We start from the raw sequence: 23605 nt of genomic DNA on the forward strand, positions 1-23605 counted from the left end.
ATTTCCAGTGCAGGGGGCAGGGGTTTGATCCCTAGTAGGGGAACTAAGGGGCTTCCCGGTGCCTCAGTGGTAAGGAATCCGCTGGCCAGTGCAGGAGACCTGGGTTTGATCCCTGGGTTGGGAAGATCCCCTGGAGGAGGGCATGGCAACCCACTCCAGTATTCTTGCCTGGGGAATCCCCATGGACAGAGGAGCCTGGCGGGCTACAATCCATGAGGTCATGAAGAGTCGGACATGACTGAAGCGCCTTAGCACACACGCAGTAGGTATTCTATGCACATCTCATTTCATTCTCTTTCTTTTTTTTGGTTAACTCCTTTTCTTTTTATTGTTTGGCTGCATCAGGCCTTAGTTCCCACATGTGGGATCTTCTTTGTGGCCTGTGGGGTCTAGTTTCCGGACCAGAGATCGACCCTGGGCCCCTGCATTGAGAGCAGTCTAAGCTGCTGGACCACCAGGGAAGTCCCTCATCTCATTCTTAGGAGCATAACTGAAGGTCACACGGATGCTCAGTGGCAGAGACAATATTCAAATCTAAGCCTGACTTCAAGTCTCTTACTCTGCTCAGCAAAAGCCACTGCTTAAGGTCCAGGGGAGGGCTTTAGGCAAACTTAAACTTGAATCCCTGGCTTCCTGTCTGTGAAGTCTAATGGAAGCTGACAAGGAATCCACTGGAGACACAAGTCACTGGACTGACTGCCTCCCTGGGCTGTGCTGTCTGGGACATGGCTGGCCCTCAAGGCTGAGAAATCCCAGCCTCGGTCCTGGCCAGCTCAGGTTGGCTGGAGCAGCGTGATCTGATCCTTCTGAGCGCTTCAGTTTCGATGCAAGGAGACGTGCACTTTCCATCCCAGGTGCCTGGAAGTTCAGCTGGAGAGTCCATTATCCCGTGACCAGCCTGCCAGAGAGATGCTCTGCTGTTTCTTTCCTTCTCAAAGTTTCCTGGCGACCGCCGCGCCCTCTGTTCGTGCCCCCCTCAGTCTGAACGTGGGGCTTGGGAAGCGCAGGGAGGAAGGATGGATGCTGGGTCCATGATACAGGTGTGGGGCTCGGACCCAGGTAGGACCCCCTCCCTTGTCTGTCATCCCTGTTTAGGACGCAGAAGCATAAGGCCTGCGGTAGGGAGGGGATTTTCTCATGATGCCTTTCTGATCTCTGGCAGCTTGAGTTGTTGCAAGACTGCAAAAGAGCCAGAGCCAGCAGATTTTTCCAGTTGCTTCGGGGGGCAGCCGAGTGAGTCCGGTGTCACATGCCTGAGCGTCCGCTTCTTGGAATGAGGGCCAGCTGCCAGACAGCCGGCGGCTCTGGAGTGAGGGGCGCCCGCGGTGTGCGGGAAACAGAAAACCCCACCCGCCGCGCTGGCTCACATTCCTCTGCGTGCTGCCGAAAGGAGGCAGAAAGGGGAGAGGAAATTCCTTTTTCTTCAAAGGTTTTCTCTCGGGGGAATCTTTGTCCCTGTAAATAAGTGAGGATGATCTTTTAAGTACTGAGTTATCAGAGGTTAGACAGCCCACGGAGGATTAGACATATGAAATCCTATCAGTGTAGTCATGGCGACCACATGCTTTTCTAAATCTTTGCTGGAATGTAGTTCTGTAGCTGTGTCTATGCCTTCAGAAGCCCAGACACTCATCACAGAGGAAGCAAATTAAGATTAATCATATCTAGCGCATCAGTAACTGTAAGTGGGCTAAGTAGCATTGTTTCTAAAACACGACGGGATCACAAAGCTGAACCCAACTGTAAGCTGAGAAAAGAGACATCGGAAAACCAAGTGACTCATCGGGGTTGAATGTAAAGAATGGGAAAGGCCGGGCAGGCAAAAAATAAGTTAAAACACAGTATGAATCTTCATCTTGGCGTCAGAGTTAAAGTAATGAGAGCATTAAGTGAAACAAAGAAGGTACGTTACTGTTTTAAAGAGAACCACATTTAAGGGTTAACGAATAGGTCCCGAGGTCTCTGGCGCTGGGAAGATTGTTTTCCTTTTTGTTTTCTTTCTTTCTTTTTTTTTATCCAGCACTTTGGCGTAAACAAATTAGAATTTATTGAGAGTTTTGAAAAACCAGGGGATTTAAAATTTAAAAAACACTCCATTATTTCTAGTTTTTCTTGTAAAATTAGAACATCTGATCAAGGTGGGAATTGCCAAACTCTGTTCTGTGAGCCAAATCCAGTGCACCATCCTAAGAAATTCACACCAAAGGAATCTTTGCCAAGACCCAGGGAGCTGGAACTCCTAGCCCCAGAACATCCAAACTCCAGAAACCTGAAGACAGAGAAAAAAAAAAACAAAAAACCCTTGAAAACAGCAGGAGAGATGTAACACCTTAACTATGGTTTCTTACTGGAAACGACGGAAGCCAGGAGGAAATGGCATAATATTTTTCAGGTGCTGAAAGAAAAGAGCCGTAAATTCACTATTCTGCATCCAGGGAAAACATCCTTCAGGAAGAAAAGAAAAAGCAAGTTTGTTGGATACAGGGTCAGTTTGGAAAATCAGCTGGATTCCCATAATGTTATTGTTGTTTAATCACTCAGTCCTGTCAGACTCTTTGCGACCCCGCTGACTGTAGCCTGCCAGGCTTCTCTGTCCCTGGGATTTCCCAGGCAAGAATACTGGAGTGGGTCGCCATTTCCTCCTCCAGGGGATCTTCCCAACCCAGGGATTGAACCTGCATCTTCTGCGTTGCAGGAGGATTCTTCACCATTGAGCCACCTGGGAAGCCCTCCAATGTAGTACAAAAAGACAATTAGATAATAAACTTTTAAAAAACGGTGCTTTTTTGCTGACATCAAAAACATTAAACAAAATCTAGGGATATATCTAACCAAGATTTTAATAGTTTTACAAAGAAAACACCAAAAACACAATTGTCTTAGTTTTCTGGATCTGCAATGAAAAATTTCCAAAGTCTGCGTTGCTTAAAACAAGCTATGCTTGTTAAGAAAGAAAAGAGTCCAGTCTCCTATGTGGGAGCTTTTTCAACCCCAGTTCCTCAAAAGCATTAATCCTTACAGAAAAATGAATTGAGTAACTCTGATCTGAGTCCATTTTGAGTAAACTCCAGGAGTTTGTGATGGACAGGGAGGCCTGGCGTGCTGCGATTCATGGGGTCTCAAAGAGTCGGACACGACTGAGCGACTGAACTGAACTGATCTGAGTCCTCCCAAGGCAAGTGCAAAGCTAGGTGGCTTATAGATGCAAAGCAGAGAAGTCAATGCCTTACGTGCAACAGATGCCTCAGGGATAGACACCCTAAGGTGGGGATGGATCGCAGGTGGAGAAGAGCTGGAAGATCAGGGTCCCTTCTGGAAGTGTGGGGGGTGAGGGCACGGAGGGTGAGATTGAATCTCCCTACCCAGTCCCCAAGACCATGGAATTCATTTCCAGGTACTAGAGGTTGCGTTACCTAGAGGGTGAGATGGGGTGGGAGGTGGGAGGCAGGTTCAAGAGGGAGGTTGTTGCTCAGTGGCTCAGTTGTGTCCGAGTCTTTGCAACCCCATGGACTGCAGCCCACCAGGCTCCTCTGTCCTTCACTGTCTCCCAGAGTTTGCTCAAACTCATGTCCATTGAGGGGATGATGCCATCCTACCATCTCATCCTCTGTCGTCCCCTTCTCCTCTTGCCCTCAATCTTTCCCAGCATCAGGGTCTGTTCCAGTGAGTGGGCTCTTCACATCAGGTGGCCAGAGTACTGGAGCTTCGGTTTCAGCATCATCCCTTCCAATGAATAATCCGGGTTGATTTCCTTTAGGATGGACTTGTAGGTGAGCGGTGGCCAGTACAATCAAGGAGCTGGCTGGAGGCCAGATCTGCCCTTTGCCATCTCCTCTGTGCGGCCCGTCAGCGTGGCCCTAGACCCCTAGGAGGTCTCAGTCATGGCGTCTGGCCTGGTGGTACCCGTGGTTGTACAAACAGGACCCACACTGTGGGGTCTTGGTGCGTTGGGCTCACGGATGAAGTTGAGCAGATGGACATAGGACATAGGCCTGAAGAAGAGGCGGCCACCCAGTGAGACCTCAGACTTCTTCAGCAGGTCTGCAGGCCTGTGTGGCGGAGAAGGCCCTAAACCTGCATCACCCAAGAAAGAGAAAGAGTGTGTGTTGTGTTCAGTTGCTTTAGTCCTGTCTGACTCTTTTGCGACCCTATGAACTGTAGCTCCTTAAGTTCCTCTGTCCGTGGGCTTTCCAGGCAAGAACACGAGTGGGTTGCCGTTTCCTCCTCCACGGGATCTTCCCCACACAGGGATCGAACCCATGTCTCTTGTGTCTCCTGCATTGCAGACGGGTTCTTTACCACTGCACCACCTGGGAAACCTGGTTATCCATCACCATTTTCATTTGCCCACGCAGTACACATTCCTGGGGAGACTTAACTCTGAAGCCCAGCACGTGATGGTCAGCGGAGGAAGGCAAGTGTAGAGGGTTTTCTTGACGGGAAGCCTGTGTGAACGTAACCTGTGATGATGCTGTGACTCTGTTTTGGAATCAGCGGGACCTCGAGGGCTCTGGTTACTAAGAAGGAGCTGTGTCTACACTTCAAACGAGGAAACAAGATCACACCGTGATGGTTTCTTAAGTCCATTTAGGAGGAAGGGAACATGGCCGAGCTTTTCTGTTCTGCTCTTCAGACCTCCTGGTCTTCCTCTCTCCTAGTAGACGATCGCGGCAGCCTGGGAGGCGGGAAGAGGAACCACTATGAAACCACGTAGACTGTGTGTTGATGTTCAGAATTGGTTGATTACGTCAATCCAGCCTTCAGGAACAGTTGGTTTCAAAGAAGATGGTTCAACCAGAAACACCTAAAGGCGTTGAGATCAGATTCATTCAACCAGCCCTTCTACTGCCGAGGCAATCCAAGAAATGTTGAGATTATGTTTTTTCTTTCTCTAGAAATGAGGAGGGTCCAAAAACTTACTGCATGCCCTTGTGTAAATTGCTAAGCCTCACTAAAGCATTAGTTGTCTCGGGTTTAAGTGGGGGAGATAACTGCACCTTCTCAAAGAGTTTTCGAGAGGATGTGCTGAGAAAAATCTATATAAGGTGCTGAGTATAGTGCCTAGAACACAGCAAAGCCTTGTTCAATGATGAACGATTATGGAGGCTTCCTTTTAAGAAAACTTTACCAATTAGTTGTGACGCTCTGATCCTGGACCCTTCACCATCTTGGAAACGTCCTATTGGCTTGATTTTATTTTCGAATCTTTTTTGCTTCACTTTAAGGGCATTTGAGTACAGAGCATGGTTAAGACACTGAACCAGGATCGCTTCTGCACTGGAGCATGTTCTAATTAACCGTCTGACAGAGCTGGTGTCTTGAGGGTGAATCAGGAAGATGAACAATGAACTTGGGAATCCTGGCATGAGATTTGTGCAGGGTTTGCTGCTGTTGGCAGAAGTAGCTCCGCTTCTCCAGGCGATGTGCTGGGCACCACACCCTAAAGGAAGGAGTTACAGAGTCTTTCCTGCTTTTGCCTGAAAGAAAGCAGTTTGCTCTTTCCTCACTGTGGGAACACCAGGCATACTGCATGACCATCCAGAGCCAGTGAAAGCAAAGCTCGCCCACTGCATCCCTGGAATAACTGAGAATCTGCCCTTGAACTTCAGAGATGGTGGCTCCCAGGATGTCTGTGCAATGTCCTTGGAGAAGGGCTGCTGGGTGACTGAGGATGGAGGGACGCCATGCTGTCCAGAGCCCTCAGCCCCTCCCGGAGGGGCTCAGCTCTCCCCGTGGACAGGAAAGTGCAGGGTACGAAGATGTGTCGATGGGCACCGGCCTTTTAAAGGCCCCTGGGGTGGGTCAGACCTCGATCTCACCCTTGCATCCGTCCTTCTGTGTGTGTGTGCTGTGCGTGCTAAGACACTTCAGCCATGTCCAACTCTTGGCAAATCCATGGGCTGCAGCCCGCCAGGCACCTCTGTCCATGGGATTCTCCAGGCAAGAACACTGGAGTGGACTGCCGTGCCCTCCCCCAGGGGATCCTCTCGACCCAGGGATCAAACCCAAGTCTCTTGTGTCTCCTGCCTCAGCAGGCAGGTATTCACCATTAGTGCCACCTGGGAAGCCCCTGGTCCTTTTGTGGTTTTTGTCTTTGGGTCAATGTCATGCTGACCGCAGAGGCTGGCAGAGCAGGAAGGGACCTGGTTCTCCTGTAGGTCTCGCATCAGGAAATGGCTTCGTGCTGGAGACTGGACACAGAGCAGCAGCTGGGGAAGTAGCTGTGCGGTTTCCCCTCCTGGGCTGGGAGGCGGGGAGACGGAGGCCAGCGCCGGGAGGCGGGGGAGACGGAGGTCAGCCCTGGGAGGCGGGGGAGATGGAGGCCAGCGCCGGGAGGCGGGGGAAACGGAGGTCAGCCCTGGGAGGCGGGGGAGACGGAGGCCAGCAGAGAGTAGAACTGGGTCTTGGTTAAGACCCTCTGATCCTAGAAGCTGTAATCTTTAACCACGAAGCTAAGAACTTGTGACTTCTAACAGGACTCAAAGAACATTGAACAATGTCTATTTCTCCCTCAGCAGCACTGGTGTCTTTGATGGGTGTCCTTGAGTCTAAGTTCCCAAAGGAGAGCATCCACGTCTTATTAGAACTTAGTATTTCTGCACCTGGTCGTTGGTCCACGGTTGATAACCAATAAATGTCTGCCAGCTGAGCTGACTGAACTGTGAGTTTTTATTTGTTTACGTAAATAACTTTGTTGCTAAAGTGCAGGTTTTCTCTGGTTGCGACGAGCCGGGGCTACTCTTCCCGCGGTGCGGGGCCCTCCCACTCAGTGGCCTCCCTGTCGTGATTCTCAGGCTCAGGACTTGGGGCGCACGGGCTTAGTTACTCTGAGGCGTGTGGAGTCTTCCCGGACCAGGGATCAAACCTGTGTCCACTGCATTGGCAGATAGATTCTTATCCACTACGCCACCAGGGAAGTCCTACGTGATGGTTTCTAAGGTAGACTTACAGCGTAGGAGATGTGGCCACCTTACATTCTTGCAAACAAACAAAGAAAAATCACTAACCTGTTTCAAGACTGAAATCAAATTCATTTCAGTTAAAAACTCTTCCCTTCTCTATAGGTGGGCAGGTGGCTCAGACAGTAAAGAATCTGGTCAGTGCCTTGGACGTTTGGATGGTGATACATAACCACAGCTTAAAAATAGTTGTAAAAACAAGAATGCACCCTTTGCAAGGCTTGACCTAAATACATAGGGGAACAGCCTGCCAGCCACCAATGCAATACTGAGGGAATTGATCTGCTTAATGTAGGCCGTCACGTTCAGGCAGTTATCCTGAATGTCTCTAGATGGAGAAGTTACTAGTCCTGTAAACAATATGGCTGTGTGTGTGTCTGATTGTGAGTTTGGGGGATTGGTTGGTTCTTTAAAGAAGATATTTGATCCACAGAAAAGGGGCTGATTCTCTCAGGTCCCCTTGCCCTTCTAGGCTTGGCGCTTGTAATTGTTTAAGGAAGAACTAAGATGGTATCCTCAGACCAATGTCTGCAGGGGTCACAACGTGAAGATGTCTCGCTGCTGGCCCCAGGGCTCAGGAAGGGGCCAGAGAGAAGCGCCCAGCATGGTGGGACCATCACTCTAGCTCAGCAGTTTACTTCCTTCTAAGTCAATCCGTTTTTCTGAGATGATCCAGGACACTTCCACAGCGCTGGAAGACTGACCCACGCAGTTACGTTCAGTGACAGAAGGCAGCACGTAGGGTCGTTGCTGTAAGGTTGCTGTTCCCCCAAGGCTTCAAGCTAAGTCCATGTTTTTTCTCAGCTCCTCTGGCTATGAAAGGCTACCAGGGGTGGTGGAGGAACTTCAGCTTTGGGGCAAAACCACCTGCTCTTCTGAACAAATAAAAGGGATGAAACATATGTTCCTGGAGCAAGTTGAGATTTTTCTCATTGTAGAAAAAAGAGAAGTACTGCCTCGGGGTTATTACTTCGGTTTGGAGAGAGATGAAGAACCGAGGTGTTTGTAGAACTATCCTGGTGATCAAACCTTCAAGGGACTGATGGGTTCACCTCCAAAGGGCTGGGAATAGGAAGTCCTCACTGACGCCAACAGTGGGACAGCTGGCGGGGTTCAGGGGCCTTGGGTGGAGACATCTGCTGATCTGGTAGGGTGGGTGGGATGGGCCCATTGGAAGGAGGCTTGCTGTTGTTCAGTCACTCAGAAGTGTCCAACTCTTTGTGACCCCATGGACCGCGGCATGCCAGGCTTCCCTGTCCTTCACCATCTCCCTGAGTTTGCTCAAACTCATGCCGTTGAGTCGGTGATGCCATCCAACCATCTCATCCTCTGCCGCCCCCTTCTCCTCCTGCCCTCAATCTCTCCCAGCATCAGGGTCTTTTCCGATGAGTTGGCTCTTCGCATCAGGTGGCCAAAGTACTAAAACTTCAGCTTCAGCCTCCGTCCTTCCCGTGAACACCCAGGGCTGATTCTGAAGGAGGAGAGAACGGCATTTAAGCTGCGCTCTGCTCCATAATCTTAGGCTGGGGAAACTGCCATGGGGCCTGGCTTCCGTTAACCGTCAGCGTGCCATGGGAGACCACAGAAATCCCACTGTCTCTAAGAAGACTAATTGGGTGAACTTTGGAATTCCCCAGTGTAGCAAGGTGGACTAGGAGTGGAGGTCATCACCTGCACACCCAACCCTAGGCTCCAAAGAGATAACGATTTTATGCATCATTTCCAAAGGGGGATTCCAAGGAACCTGATCACGGTGTTGTCAACAGAGAGGTACTGTGGGAGAAAGTCACCTGTATTTAAGGAAGCTTGGAAACTTTGTGGTTAAATAAGTAAAACCATTGTGTTTTTACAGGATTTCTCATCGGTCATCCTGAATTGTGTATATCAACAAGGGAGACCCTGTGTATATTTCAGAAGTCAGGTTCCAATGTAAAGGTATGTGATGGTTGTGGTAACTTTTGGGCTGTACCGGGAACAGAGCATCTTTGGCATGTGGCTTAGCTCTGCAGAAACAGATATGGATTTGTGTACTTGTGTGAATGTGTATACTCTTTAAAAAAAAGAACCACAGATTTTATTTTTCCGGCCTCCAAAATAACTGTGCATGGTGAATGCAGCCTTGAAATTAAAAGACGCTTGCTCCTTGGCAGAAAAGCTACGACAAACCTGAATAGCATATTAAAAGCAGAGACATCACTTTGCCAACAAAAGTCTGTATAGTCAAAGCTACGGTTTTTCCAGTAGTCGTGTACGGACATGAGAGTTGGATCATAAAGAAAGCTGAGAGCCGAAGAATTGATGCCTTTGAACTGTGGAGCTGGAGAAGACTCTTGAGAGTCCCTTGGATGGCGAGGAGATCCAACCAGTCCATCCTAAAGGAAATCAACCTTGAATGTTCATTGGAAGGACTGTTGTTGAAGCTGAAACTCCAATACTTTGGCCTCCTGATGCGAAAAGCTAGAAAAGACCCTGATGCTGGAAAAGACTGAAGGCAAAGTAGAAAGAAGGGCAGAAGATGAGATGGTTGGATGGCATCACCAACTCAGTGGACATGAATTTGAGCAAATTCTGGGAGACAGAGGAGGACAGACGGAGGAGCCTGGTGTGCTGCAGTCCATGGGGTTGCAGAGAGTCGGATGCAACAGGGCTGACCAACAAGAGCCACAACAGAGAACAAAACGAACACTATATCCACAAGGAAAGGATGATTGGGAGCTGAGGGTTGGGGGGATAAGGAGGGATTTGTGGCAGAGATTTAGAAAAGTCAGCACCCCTGATTGAAGGTCAAGGGTCCAGAACTCTAATTCTGAATCCTTGGATGACCTCTGCAGGGTCTCTCCACCCAACTGATTGTTTCCCAGTACACAAAGCAGAAATTTGAAAAGTAAGATCACCGCAGACTTACCAAAGATTACAAGGATTAAACAAGCCCATGCTGTTAAAATGTTTTGAACTCTGTGGTCAAGTACATGGGCTAATGACAGGGTATGGTCTTGACCACCAGCAGGATTAACTGAGGGCTTTGCCCGCCAGGCACAGACAGAGTCTGTTCGGCTAGAACTGCGGGCTGCTGACGTCCTGGGTCAGAGTGAGTCACGCCCTGCATGCAGGATCAGGCAGGCCAGCCTGCTGGGCCCTCGGGCTCCAGTGGCTTCCTCAAAAGACAGCCCGAAGACTGGAAAAGAAAGAAAACCAGAACAGTGAGCAGGTGGCCTCTCTCCTGCTGCAGGCAGAAGCACGACCCGATGGTTGACCAACCTCCAACCAGCATGGCCCCCTCCTCTTCTATTAGCCGAGGGTTCCTGTGTTTAGGTGGGTTAATGGGACTGCTCAAGTGGTTATCTGCTTTATTGTTGTTTAGTCCCAAAGTCTAGATGGGGAAACAATGGAGACAGTAAGAGACTTTATTTTGGGGGGCTCCAAAATCACAGCAGATGGTGACTGCAGCCATGAAATTAAAAGACACTTGCTTCTTGGAAGAAAAGTTATGATCAACTGAGGCAGCAAATTAAAAAGCAGAGACATTACTTTGCTGACAAAGGTCTATCTAGTCAAAGCTATGGTTTTTCCAGTAGTCACGTGTGGATGTGAGAGTTGGACTATAAAGAAAGCTGAGTGCTGAAGAATTGATGCTTTTGAACTGTGGTGCTGGAGAAGACTCTTGAGAGTCCCTTGGACTGCAAGGAGATCCAACCAGTCCATCCTAAAGGAGATCAGTCCTGAATATTCATTGGAAGGAGAGATGTTGAAGCTGAAACTCCAATACTTTGGCCACCTGATGTGAAGAACTGACTCATTGGAAAAGACCCTGATGCTGGGAAAGATTGAGGGCAGGAGGAGAAGGGGACGACAGAGGATGAGACGGTTGGATGGCATCACCGACTCCATGGACTTGAGTTTGAGTAAACTCTGGGAGTTGGTGATGAACAGGGAGGCCTGGTGTGCTGCAGTCCATGGCATCGCAAAGAGCCGGGCATGACTGAGCAACTGAACTGAACCGAGTCCCTAAGTCATGACCGACTCCAGGTCACTCTTTGCAGTCCCATGTACTAGCCCACCGGGCTCCTCTGTCCATGAGATTCTCCAGGCAGGAATACTGGAGTGGGTTGCCAGTCCCTTGGAATCTTGCTGAAACCCAGGGATCGAATCTGTGAGCAGGCAGATTCTTTACCACTGAGGCACCCCGGGAGCCTTGGTTATCTGCTTGGAGCCCTCTAAATCCTGCCAAAGAGATGGAACACCTAAGAAAGGATACATCCACAAAGTAATTTTTTTGTGCTGGTGGTGATGGCAAGCTTGTGCACAAGGCAACTGAATGCTTCCTATATGCTGAGTCATCTGGTTGTCCCGCAGGCTGAGTTAAGAAGCCTGTCCCGCGCGGCCTGCGGCAGGAGGCCTGGCTCTCTTGGGAAGAGCAGCAGCGCCACCCTGAGTCAGACCTGAGTACTGCAGCGCCCACTGAAGGCGCTGTTTGGAGATGGAGCCGGAGAGGCTGACTGCCTGACGCCCTTGAAGGCTCCGCACTCCTTGGATACCCTGAATTCTAAATTACCGTTTCGATTTCCATCCTCAGTGTGGGCCTCCTGGTTAATGATGTTCACTCGTACGACTTGGATGGTGCAAAATATTAGTCTCTCAGTCATGTCCGACTCTCTGCGACCCCGTGGACTGTAGCCCACCTGGCTCCAAGAATCCTGGAGTGGGTTGCCCTGCCCTCCTCCAGGGGATCTTCCCACCCCAGGGCTTGAACCTGTGTCTCCTGCATTGGCAGGTGGATTCTTTACCGTCTGAGCGACCAGAGAAGAAGCCCCAATATAAAAAAAAAAAACAAACCCAGATCTGATCCCTGAGTTTTCGACAGCAAAAAAGCAGCTGAATCAAGCCAAACCCACACTTGAGGTGCCATCTCCTGGAGCTTCTGGCCAGCTGGCTTGCCCCATGACTTGTCCCTGCCTGGTCTCTTGTCTTCTCTCCAGCCTCTGACTGCGCTCATGTTATCATGAAGCAAACACATGTTTGCCTGCTCATCTTCTCTACCCAGAACTGTCTTTTAATAGGAGCCATATAATCCCGGGCAGGTAAGCAGTCAGCTGTGATGTGCCTGAGCAGATAGCCATAGGATGGGTGATGGTGGTACCCAGCGACGTTAGCTACTGGAGATCCATGTTTAGTCTAGGTTAGCATCAGAGGGGCCATGCAGGCACCACGGTGCCTTCAGAAGAACTCGCATGGCCCAGACTGAGCCTCAGCTCTACTGATTTGTTCATTCTGTACTTTGAAATGGTCTTTGTTTCTTATTGTGGGCTGGGCGGGGTCTCTGTTGCTGCAAGTGGACTTCCCCTGGCTGCAGTGCCCCGGCTTTTCTTGTTGTGAACCCCGGGCTCCAGGGCCTGCAGGTGTCTGGAGTCATGTCATGTGTGGGCTTAGCTGCCTCTCGGCGGGCGGAACCTTCCCGACCAGGGATTAGCCCGGCCCCCTGCAATGGCAGGCGATTCGTAACCACTGGACGTCCAGGGAAGTCCTGCTCACCCCATACTGACTGAGCTCCTGCCTCCCGTCAGAGTCTGCTCCTTGTGTTGGAAGAAACATCCCTGCCCCGGGTCTCTTGTTAGAGCGGAGGAGGCAGTGGGGAGCTTGACAAGGGAGGACATTGTTGTACGAGAAGGTGGTGAGACCCTCGGGGAAAAGAGCCAGGTGGGGTCAGAGGAGGCTGTGATTCTCTCTGGGGTGGGTGGGCAGGCCTCTAAAAAGACGGGATTTGGGCAAAGACCGGAGGAGGTGAGATGACCAGCCGTGAGATATTCGGGGGAGAGGTTTCGGGGTGCAGAGAGCAGAGTGTGCACAGACCCTGAGCTGAGACTCTATCTGAAGTGACGGGGAAGCTGCACGGGTGAGCTGAGTGATGGGGGTGGGGAAACATGCGTAGGGTTCAAGGTCAAGGAGGTAATTAGGGGCTGGTTGTACTGGACATACAGACCATTGTAGGCGGGACTTTGGCGTTTACTTCTTTTTCTGAGGAGCTTCCCAGTGGTAAAGAATCTGCCTGCAATGCAGGAGACTCAGATTCGAGCCCTGGGTCTGGAAGATCCCCTGGAGGAGGGAATGACAACCCACTCCAGTATTCTTGCCTGGGAAATCCCATGGACAGAGGAGCCTGCTGGGCCAGAGTTCATGGGGTCGCAAAGAGTCAGACACGACTGAGTGCACGCCTTTGACTGAGGTACTAGAAGATCTAAAGAAAGTTTGATCAGGAAATGATGCTGATAAGGATGATGAAGCATTTTTTGATGATGGTGAAACTTTTGGTAATAGTTAAATCTAGAGAGCATTTACTATGTCAGATGCTGTTTCAAGTATCATATAGTCACTCGTTTAATTCTCACACCACCTCTTAGAGGAAGGTACTAGCATCATCCTCATGTTGTAGTTGAGGACGATGAAACACAGAGAAGTTGAGTGACTTGTCCACGGTCACCAGCTAGGAAGTGGCAGAGTTGGGGTGAGTGGAGTCTGACTCTGGGGTCCTGGGAATCTCAAGGATGGACCCTGGGCAACTTGAAGTCATTCTTAAAGGAAGCGGAGGGGAAGAGGAAAGAGAAGAGACTACTTCTGCCAGCACAGGGCGTTTGCTCAAAGCTGGACAAGGCATTACCACATGCGTCAGGAATAGAACATCCCCAACGGCCTGCAGGGGTGGGGGGCATGCGGAGCGAAGCCAGGCGTGACAGGGTTGTACGAGGATGGAGGGGCTTCCTGGCTTGAGGTCAAGTGCTGCGGCCTTGACTGGACGGCTTGTGGATGGCACAGATTGGTGTCGTAGTAAGATTAACCTGAGAGGCATCGTCTCAGTGGCCCGAAGGACAGTAGGGTTGGAGAGGCTTGCTGTAGGGCTATTTTTATCAACTGCAAATTATATGGCCTCATTTAGCAGGAGGACTGCAGAAACACGGCCCCATTCACGCTGCACCTTAGGCAGGCTCCACGTACTGACCTGCTTGGGAGAGAGAGGGAGGTACTGGGAAGGATGGGATTCACACAGGCCTCGGCTGGATCACTGTCCTTTAAAACTGGTGGGCTGGGAGGCCCTGGGCACATCCCTCAGACTCGCGCTTCGGATTCCGTCCATGACTGTTTGAGGACTGAGTGAACGGCGGAGACAAGACCGCCTGCAGGCTTCATTCACTCACCTCAGTGTCACGGGAGAAAAGAGTGAGCATTCCGTTTATCCTGTTCTAGTGTTTTATCAGGCTAGCCTAACACCCAGCATTTCATTGCTTATTTCAGCTTATTTAATTTTTATTGGAGTATAGTTGTTTTAGGGGCTTCCCAGGTGGCTCAGTGATAAAGAGCCTGCCTGCCAAGCAGGAGATGCAGGTTGGATCCCTGGGCTGGGAAGATCCCCTGAAGGAAATGGCAACGACTCCAGTATTCCTGCCTGGAGAATCCCATGGACAGAGGAGCCTGAGGGGCTACAGTCCACGGGGTCGCAGAGTCGGACATGACTGAGCGTATATGGCTGTGTTAATTTCTGCTGTAAGCAGAGTGATCCAGCCACACATATACATGTATCTCCTCTTTTTGGAATTTCCTTCCTGAAGACTCCATTTTAAAGATGTTCTTTGCTTGTAAGTGATCGCCTATGAAAGTCTGAGATTCACTTGCCCTGTAGAGGGCAATGTTTCTCTTTGCCTAAATTTTTTTCTTTTTTTACTATTTCAAGCATATCAATATGGCAAAGTAGCTACAGTCAAGGAGGGCAGAAATTAAGAGAACCTTAGGGTTCCATGTTGACCACAAATGCCCCCTGAAACTGAGAAGGCATTGATGAGACCCCTGAGTATGCTAGAATCCCTTTCTTGAGCTTCCCTGGGACCTGAGGGTTGCACATGAAGTAAAGACTGAGACAGTGAAAGCAGGGGGCTGGTGGGAAAAGACAGAAACCCGTGCGGAGCAGCAGGAGGACTTTATAATGAGGGCTGAGAGCCTCATGAGGCCAAGCAGTTACCACAGTCTCCACGTCAGGTGAAGAAGCGAGCTGGCTCTTCCTGCGGGAATTCTGTCACCCTTGCCTGCCTTGCACCTGCCGGCAGCAAAGGGGGGGATTTCAAGTCTGACGGAGAGGAGCTCTGGGGGTCCTGGGCCTTAGGGCCCAGGAACTGAGACGGGACTTTCTAGAATCCTTGGAGAGTCACCATTTTAGGGGGGAATGAAGTGGAAACTTTACTTGAGGGAATCTTGTTCCTGCTCAACTCTCAGTATCCTGTTTTTTCTTTTTTTTTTTTTCAGGATTCTAAAGAAAAACAAAGCAGTGCGTCAAGCACTTTGAACCCTGGTCTCCGTCCTCTGAGGCGTCTCTCTTTGCCGCAGTCGCAACAAGATGAACAAGAAGGCCAGCAAGGCTGCCGTCGGTCAGACCAGCGCACCTGCCCTTCAGAATGCTTGCAGCTGCCCGAGGTCCTGGAGGCATGTGGGGACTCAATCAGATTGGCAGGAACTTCTTTGGAAAAGTTTTCTTGTTGTTCAGTCTCTAAGTCGTGTCCGACTCCTTGAGACCCCTTGGACTGCAACACGCCAGGCTTCCCTGTCCTTCACTGTCTCTCGGAGTTTGCACAGACTCATGTCCATCCAGTCGGTGATGCCATCCAACCATCTCATCCTCTGTCGTCCCCTTCTCCTCCTGCCTTCAATCTTTCCCAGCATCAGGGTCTTTCCCAATGAGTCGCCTCTTTGCCGAAAAGTCTAGAAGTAGCTTATATACAGAATAAGGCTTACTAGCTGGCAATGCCAAGGTATCTTCTTCTTAGGGAGTCCAAAATAAGCTCTTTGGATTTCAACGTGACCTTTACACTCCCGCCTCTCAGATCTCTGACTTTGAGGCATGCTGGTAGCAATTATGACAGCGATCCCCCGACCCTTAGGTCAGCCTGGCAGAAGTGACCACGCGCGGCTCCTTGACTGTAGACAGATTTTCCAGAGCGCGGTGGGGGGTGGGGGGGACGCCGTGCAGCATCCTTGTGTGAAAGCAGGGGTGCGGTTTCCCTCTGGATTTTACTGAAATGAGCGCTTCCCTCTGGGAGTTGATACTTCATATTTTTTAAAAATTGTTTTTAATTTACTTATGTATTTTTGGCCGCAAAGAGGCGGCCGCGCCTGAGCTGCACTGATTTTTGCCTGTGCTGGTCCGCGCTGCCGCACGCGGGCTTTCTCCTGTTGCCGCGAGCCCGGGCTGCGCTTCGCGGCGGCGCGCGCCTCCCTCCGCGCAGGGCCTCCTCTCCGCGGAGCGCTCCCGCGCACGTGGGCTTCCGCGTTGCGGCTCCGGCGCTCCAGGGCGCAGGCGCAGTAGTTGGGGCACGCGGGCTTAGTGCTCCATGGCATGAGGGATCTTCCCGGACCAGAGATCGAACCCATGTCCCCCGCATTGGCAGGCGGATTCTTAACCACTGGACCACCAGGGAGGCCCCCGGGAGACGACGCTTTCGACTGAACTTCTTGGGAGAAAGAAGATGGGACCTCTGATCACAACAGTCTATGACAATCCCCATAATACAGCCCTGGATGAATTTTAGTGTGATTGTGAGTGCTCTAAACACCCAGAAGGAGGAGAGTAGGTTTCTGGGGCATGGTGCTTAATCTTTTTTGCTTAAAGTAGCAAAATAAAGGGAGCCAAATCCTTGCAGAAGAATTCTCTGTGGAAGATGAAGGTCAAGTGGAAAGGGAAATGTGGTCAGTTTATAATTTACTACTCTTGAGGGCAAAGCACACTGCATTTCTCCAAGAAGGTTTGCTTAACCCTCCACAAAATTCAGCCAGATAAACCCATTTGCAAATTCCCAGACGATGACTATGGTATATAATCCTCCCTTTCTCTCCTCCAAACCGGAAAGCACAGTATCCCACAACAGTGACCGAGAAATTAAAAGGAGTTATGTTTAGCATGGAAAACATACAAAGAAGTTCCCTTACAAATTTAAAATTCTACAGAGGCATCAAACAGGAGAACGTGATGGATTTCTTTTTCACTTGTTTGTGTAACAATTTTTTTTTTTAAGGCTGACAGAGCCTTGGAAAGCCAAGTCCAGCACAGGCATTCTAATTTTACAGAAAAGAAATAAAGCTCCAGTCCTTTTTGGAAGAGTGATAGATACAGCAAGAAGGCTACCAGGTTCGGTGGAGACAAAATATTACAATACTCACATTAGAACCCAGCCCTTCAGGGGCTTCCCGGGCAATCCAGTGGTTAAGACTCCCAAAGCAGGGGGTTTGGATCTGATCCCTGGTTCAGGTAACTAAGTTCTCGTGTGCAGCGTGGCCAAAAGATAAATAAGTGAATAAATAGAATCCAGCCCTTCAGATGGGCTTCCCTGGTGGCCCAGTGGTAGAGAATCCGCCCGTCAATGCAGGAGTCTCAGGAGACCTGGGTTCGATCCCTGAGTCAGGAAGACCCCCAGAGGAGGAAATGGCAACCCACTCCAGTACCCTTGCCTGGAGAATCCTGTGGACAGAGGAGCCTGGCGGGATACAGTCTGTGGGGTCGCAAAGCTCTTCAGAGAGCAGTGGGTTGATTGACTTCCTAAGTGGTTTGTGGGGAGGCTGATTTTGTCGTTGTCTAACAACAGCTGTGGTCTCACCTCCTGGAGCTCGGATGGCTGTCGTGGGCAACGCTGTGTCAGTCATTTCTCTGTGGCCCCGCGGACTGCAGTTCACCAGGCTCCTCCATCCACGGGACTCTCCAGCAAGAACACCACAGTGGGTGGCCACTCCCTTCTCCAGGGCATCTTCCCCACCCAGAGGTCAAACCCAAGCCTCCTGCATTGGCAGGCGGGTTCTTTACGGTCTGAGCCACCAGGGAAGGATGGTAAAGATGCGGCCTCAGCGATTCAAGGACCTGCTGAATCCGCGTCTCCTTTCTGCTCTCCGCCCACAGAGTTGCTCACATTGCAGCACCCTGCAGCTGCAGCAGGGTCAGACTGCAGCCACGTGTCAGGCCCGTCTCCTGGTTCTGGGAAATTACTGTCAACGAGAACAAACAACCCACACACCTGCTTCTCTATGAGCAATGTTTTCCATGTCGTGTTCCTTAGAACCCTGACTCCTGCATGCTCCTTGTTACATGGTCCTCTACAGAAATATTCTCTGGTTCGTGAAGTTTGAAAATTTTGATGGGAAGCAAAATTTAAAATGCTGGATTTTTTTTTTTTTTTACTTCCAAGTGTCTTAATCCATCATAAGCTTGTATGCACAGTGCCTCCTCTAGAAGGCAAATACAACACAGTATTTCTCCAACTTGTTGGAGTAAGACACTTTTTTCTTTTTTTTTTCCCACCGAACATCTTAAAGAGCTGGTGTTCCAGGGAACACACTTTGGGAAAGGCTGAGTTACTTCACTCTGTATCTGAAGGTCTTGTTCTCTTGGCAGCTGTGTATCCCTGGGCGGGGAAAAAAACCTAGAAATGAGGTTTCCATATAGAGTTTTGTTAAACAGCAAATAAACATGGTCCAAGAATTTACCTTGTGACAAATCAGATAAGCTTATTATGAATATGTCTTGATGGCATGCTTCTTTTAAAAATGTCTCTCTGTATTTTTGTTTCTTTAAAATCTTGCAGTTATTTAATTTAAAATTTTTTAAAATTAATTTTATTGAAGTAGAGTTGATTTACTATTTAAATATTGTGTTCATGTCTACTGCACAGCAACGTGATTCGGCTGTATATATTCTTTTTCAGATTCTAGCCCGTGGCTGTTCATTTATGACAGGATACTGATATAGTTCCCCGTGCCATACAGCGGGCCTTGCTGCTTACCCACTCCATAGGCGATGGCTTGCGTCTGCCGATCCCAGACTCCCGTCCGTGCCTCCCCCCACGTCCCCTGCCCCTTGGCAGCCACAGGCCTCTTTTCCGGGCTGTGAGTCTGTTTCTGTTTTGTAGGTAAGTCCATTTGCATCCCAGTTTAGATCCCACACGTACGCGGTATCATGTTGTATCTGTCTTTCTCTGACTTCGGTTCTCAGTAAGATCGTCTCTAGGTCCGTCCGTGTCGCTGCAGATGGCATTATGTCGTTCCTTTTTTAAAAAGTAATTTTTAACTGGATGGTAATTGCTTTACAGGATTGTGTGGGTTTCTGCCATACGCCAACACAAATCACCTACAGGTATGCACATGTCCCCTCGCTCTTGAGCCCCCTCCCCATCCCACCCATCCCACCCCTCTAGCGAGTCACAGAGCAGGGTTGGGCTCCCTGCACCACACAGCGGATTCCCCGGCTCTCTGTTTTGCATATGGTGATGTGTATGTTTAATGCTACTCTCTGCTCGTCCCACCCTCTCCTGCCCCGGCGTCCACAAGGCTATTCTCTGTGTCTGCATCTTCCTTGCTGCCCTGCATATGGGCTCATCAGTACCACCTTTCTTGATTCCTGATATATCATTAATTATACGATATCTGTTTTTCTCTTTCTGACTTACTTCCCTCTGTGTGTGCTGCATCCTTTTTATGGCTGAGTGATCCTCCGTTGTATGCAGGGACCACATCCTCTCTATCCATTCACCTGTCGATGGACATCTCGGTTGCTTCCATGTCCTGGCCGCTGTGAATCGTGCTGCAGTGAACGTAGGGTTGCCCGTATCTTTTAGAGCTTTCTCCAGATGGCCCAGGATTGGGATCGCAGGATCATACGGCAACTCTATTTTTAACTTAAAAACATCCATGTTGATGTGTTTCATAGGGAATACCTAACTCGTACTACGATCCTGTTGCTGTTTGAAATATTGATGTCTCCTCTCCTGCCTCCCTGATGCCGAGCACAAACAGGGGATCTGCCCTGCTAGCGTCCACAGTGGGCCAGGAGGTGGCGCCGGCCGCAAGCCTGCTTCCACATCTCATCCAGACTCTGGACAGAGAGAAGGATCTTTCGGTTGTGTTTGTGGGAGGTGGGGAAGGCTGGGGGGAAGCGACAGGTAGGGAGTCTGGGACGGACATGTGCACGCGGCTTTGTTTAAAAAGGGAAACAGCAAAGACCTGCCCCACAGCGCAGGGGGCTCGGCTCGGCTCGGCGTCCTGTGGCAGCCTGGACGCGAGGGGAGTCTGGGGGAGCGTGGACACGCGGGTGCGCATGGCTGAGTCCCTTCCCTGTCCACCTGAAACCATCACAACACTGTTCATCGGCTAAACCCCAACACAGAAGAGAAAGTTAAAGAAAAGAAGAAAACCTATTTGCTCTTTTCAGTAGAAACAAGGCGTTTCTGTTTTCCACACTGAGGTCAAAGATCCAAAGCAGAACTGGAAGAAGACCAAATATCGTCAAAGGCCATAATTCACATCCTGAAGATTCTTGCCATCCTTGGGTGTTTCTTTGGGAGGGCCTGGGACGGGGCGGGGTGGGGAACAGACAAAAGAAATCGCAGATGTACATTCTGGGAATTTTAGAGACAGCCTCCCATGTTCCTTCAGAGAAAGGTGCAGGGACAAAGCGCTCTTGTGTTGTAAATAACAAGCGGGGGTGCAGCTGGGGAGAGGGCCGTGTTGTTCCTCTTCTAGAAACAGCTCCGCGATTCCAGCTCCATGACCTTTCCAGCCGCCCTGGAGGGATAGAAACTTCCTGACTTCTACAATCGGACCATTTGACAGTTCTTATTCTCATGGAATTTAGGAACTGGAAAGGATCTTTGAGAACATTTAGTCCAAGCTTTACCCAACACAATCAATCGACCTCATCAGCAGATAGCAGAAGCTCCATGTATCTCCAGATCCCACCAGGGTGGAGTCACTTGTGTTTTCGGTTCACTCTTGGACTCACGGGCGAGGTCGTTGTTTTAGTTGGGCTATCGTCACGACTGTCACTCCTAGCACTGCTTATTGAGTACTTGACTCATTCACAGTCCACTTACTAAGTGAATACCAGTTTATTTAGTTGGCATCGACCCATGGCTTCATGGCACAGTTAGTAAGGCACCCACCTGCCAGGGTAGGAGAAGCAGGAGATGTGGATTCGGTCCCTGGGTCAGGAAGACCCCCTTGGGAAGGGCATGGAAACCCACTCCAGCATCCTTGCCTGGAGAATCCCATGAGCGGAGGAGCCTGGCGGGCTGCAGGCCATGGGGTCACAGTCGGACAGGACTGAAGTGGCTTAGCACGCACACACAGGGTGTTGAGCACAGTCCCCTGGGCGCTACAGTGGGGCCTTGGTGTGGGTGGCAGTTCTATCCAGTGGTGTCACTGGCCTCTGTATACTACATACCAGCTGTACCGCCCTTCCCCAAGTGGTGATAATAGGAAACCTTTCCAGGGGACCTACGCGCCCCAAAGGACACAGTCCTTCCATCTGGGGACCACTTCACTGGAGCAGAAACAGGTCGCTGAAACCCAGGCAACCTGAGCGTGTGATGGTCTGTTCAGCTGATCATTTGCTTCTAAGCAATATTGTGGATTTTCCATCGTTTTTTTTTTTGTTTGTTTGTCCCTTAACTGCCACGATACTGGAAAACACTATCACACACCAACACAGTAACTTGTATTACTAAGAAAACAAAGTTTATTTAATAACAGTAAAAGCAAATATCCAGTGAGAATTTTTAAAATATGTGATACTGTGAATTGATCTTCGTGATTTGAGTGCCAACTGTTAGGGGAGAGAATCACATTCTAACAAACCCAAGAGACACTTAAATGACCACAGAGCTTTTCTGTATAAAATTTTGAGTCTTCAGCTTATGACCCTCCTCGGGAGGAGGGTACTGAGGAGGGCGGAGATATCTTCCAGGCAGAGAGAGATCTTGGCTGTGTCAGCACCTGGTTAATGGAGTTTGGCTCGGAGGTGTCTTGTGACGCTGAGTGCTGGAAATGAAAGGGGTGTGATGACAAGGCTGGTTCGGGGCCCAGAGTCCGGGAGGTCCCGCTCGCTCTAGAGGGCGGCTCTCTTCGCTTCCTGCGCGCCATCAGCTCAAAAACACGAGACTCCAGACCCCCCAAACGCTAACGTTTCCACCCTTTCCACAGAAGGGGATGCAGAGATGAAAATGGGAAGCTTGGAGAGTTTTCATTCCTACTCCGCAGTGGATAGGGATGGTCGCTGCTGTTTTTAAGCCGTAATGAAAAGCCAGGTTCTGCAGTGCCTCCCACGGCGTCTCCTGTTTGGAGCCGTCTCTCCACTTGAGATGCGATTACGTGTCCACGATGTGCACACGTCTGTGTGTCTGATTACGGCACTGTGTGCTATAAAGGCTCCCAGTCGTGTCTGACTCTGAGAGCCCAGGGACTGTAATCCGCCAGGCGCCTCTGTCCACGGGGTTTCCCAGGCAGGAACACTGGAGCGGGTCGTTATTTCCTCTTCCGGGGGATCGTCCCAACCCGGGGATCAAACCCGCGCCTCCTGGATTGGCAGGCGGACTCGTTCCCTCCGAGCCATCCCGGAAGCCCTCCCTGCAGGGTTCTCGCCCTTACGTTGAGGGCTTTTTCCCTGGATGTGCAGAGCGGCCAGGAGGGCACACGCTACCGGCCAACAGCAGAGGGCGCGCTTGTGACTCTGCAGGGATGGAAGCCTCGGTTTCCTTTGGATAAAAGGGCTTTGTCCCTCCTTCACGAGCCGCTCTCTCTGCAGCTGCGAGTAGCCCCAGATGTTCTCGCTGGGAGTTTCGGGCACAGAAAGCCCTCTGAGACCCGAGCACACGGTGTTTCCAGGACTCCCACCGCCTCTGTGTTTCTCCATGTTGTTTACAGAACAATCCGATACACCACGCAACCCGGAAGCCTGTGTAGTCCCTTACGGGTCGGAAAAAAAAAATAAACACAAGCGAACTAGAAAGAAGATGAAGGAAATAAGGGAGAGAGCTGGTAAACCCCAGAGAGACAAAGAAGCCGCCTGGGAAAAAGCGAAACAGGGCGGAGCACGTGTTTATGCCCATGAAGATCATCGGCTGAGAAGTTAAAAAACAAAAACGCCTGCAGACCCTGATTATTCATGTGTTTTGTTTCCCTTACGCAAAGCATTAGGTTCGATGGGCTTTAATTTTCCACGCCAACAGCTTATTTACATCTTACAGATGTGAGCACAGAGGGGAAAGAACATTTGAAATCCATATTGCAGCATGTGTGTCTTGACTGTTGGATAGAACGACATGAAATTGCCAGTGTTTGTTTTTGGATTCCCCGGTAGTTCAGCTAGCAAAGAATCCACCTTCAATGTGGGAGACCTGGGTTCAGTCCCTGGGTTGGGAAGATCACCTAGAGAGAGGAAAAGGCTACCCACTCTGGTATTCTGGCCTCAAGAATTCCATGGACTGTACAGTCTATGGGATCACAAAGAGTCAGACACGACTGAGCAACTTTCACTTTGACTGTTTTAACGTATAGAAACGGCAACTCCATATGGTTCAAACTCATGTTCCTGCCAGTGAGACAGGATTGGGGTCCCAGTTCTCTTGTTGGCTGTCTCTCTTCGTTGACAGTCAACTGTCTCTCTTTTTATCCTTGACTAAGTGATAAGTTTAGAGTCTCTGGAAGATGTTTTCCTTCCAAGTGGGTTGAGTTCTCTTTTGGCAGCAGGTAGAGACCCAGCAGTCCACCTTGATGGTGAGTTCTGTAAGGGCCTCTCTACTTAAGTTTTGCTTTTCTGTGTTTCAACAGAAAACCCCCTCTAACCTGGCTGA

At 50.1% G+C, this 23605-nt stretch overlaps 1 long non-coding RNA gene across 1 annotated transcript; it reads left to right on the forward strand.

Moving 5' to 3' along the window:
• The first annotated feature begins 6447 nt into the window (after window positions 1-6447).
• Window positions 6448-15562, forward strand: LOC122441606. Its single transcript, XR_006269411.1, has 3 exons — window positions 6448-6661; window positions 8812-8894; window positions 15246-15562. It is a non-coding gene; the product is annotated as an uncharacterized LOC122441606 (long non-coding RNA).
• The last annotated feature ends 8043 nt before the right edge of the window (window positions 15563-23605 follow it).

Source organism: Cervus canadensis, chromosome 1, assembly GCF_019320065.1.
Source record: "Cervus canadensis isolate Bull #8, Minnesota chromosome 1, ASM1932006v1, whole genome shotgun sequence".
NCBI lineage: Eukaryota > Metazoa > Chordata > Mammalia > Artiodactyla > Cervidae > Cervus > Cervus canadensis.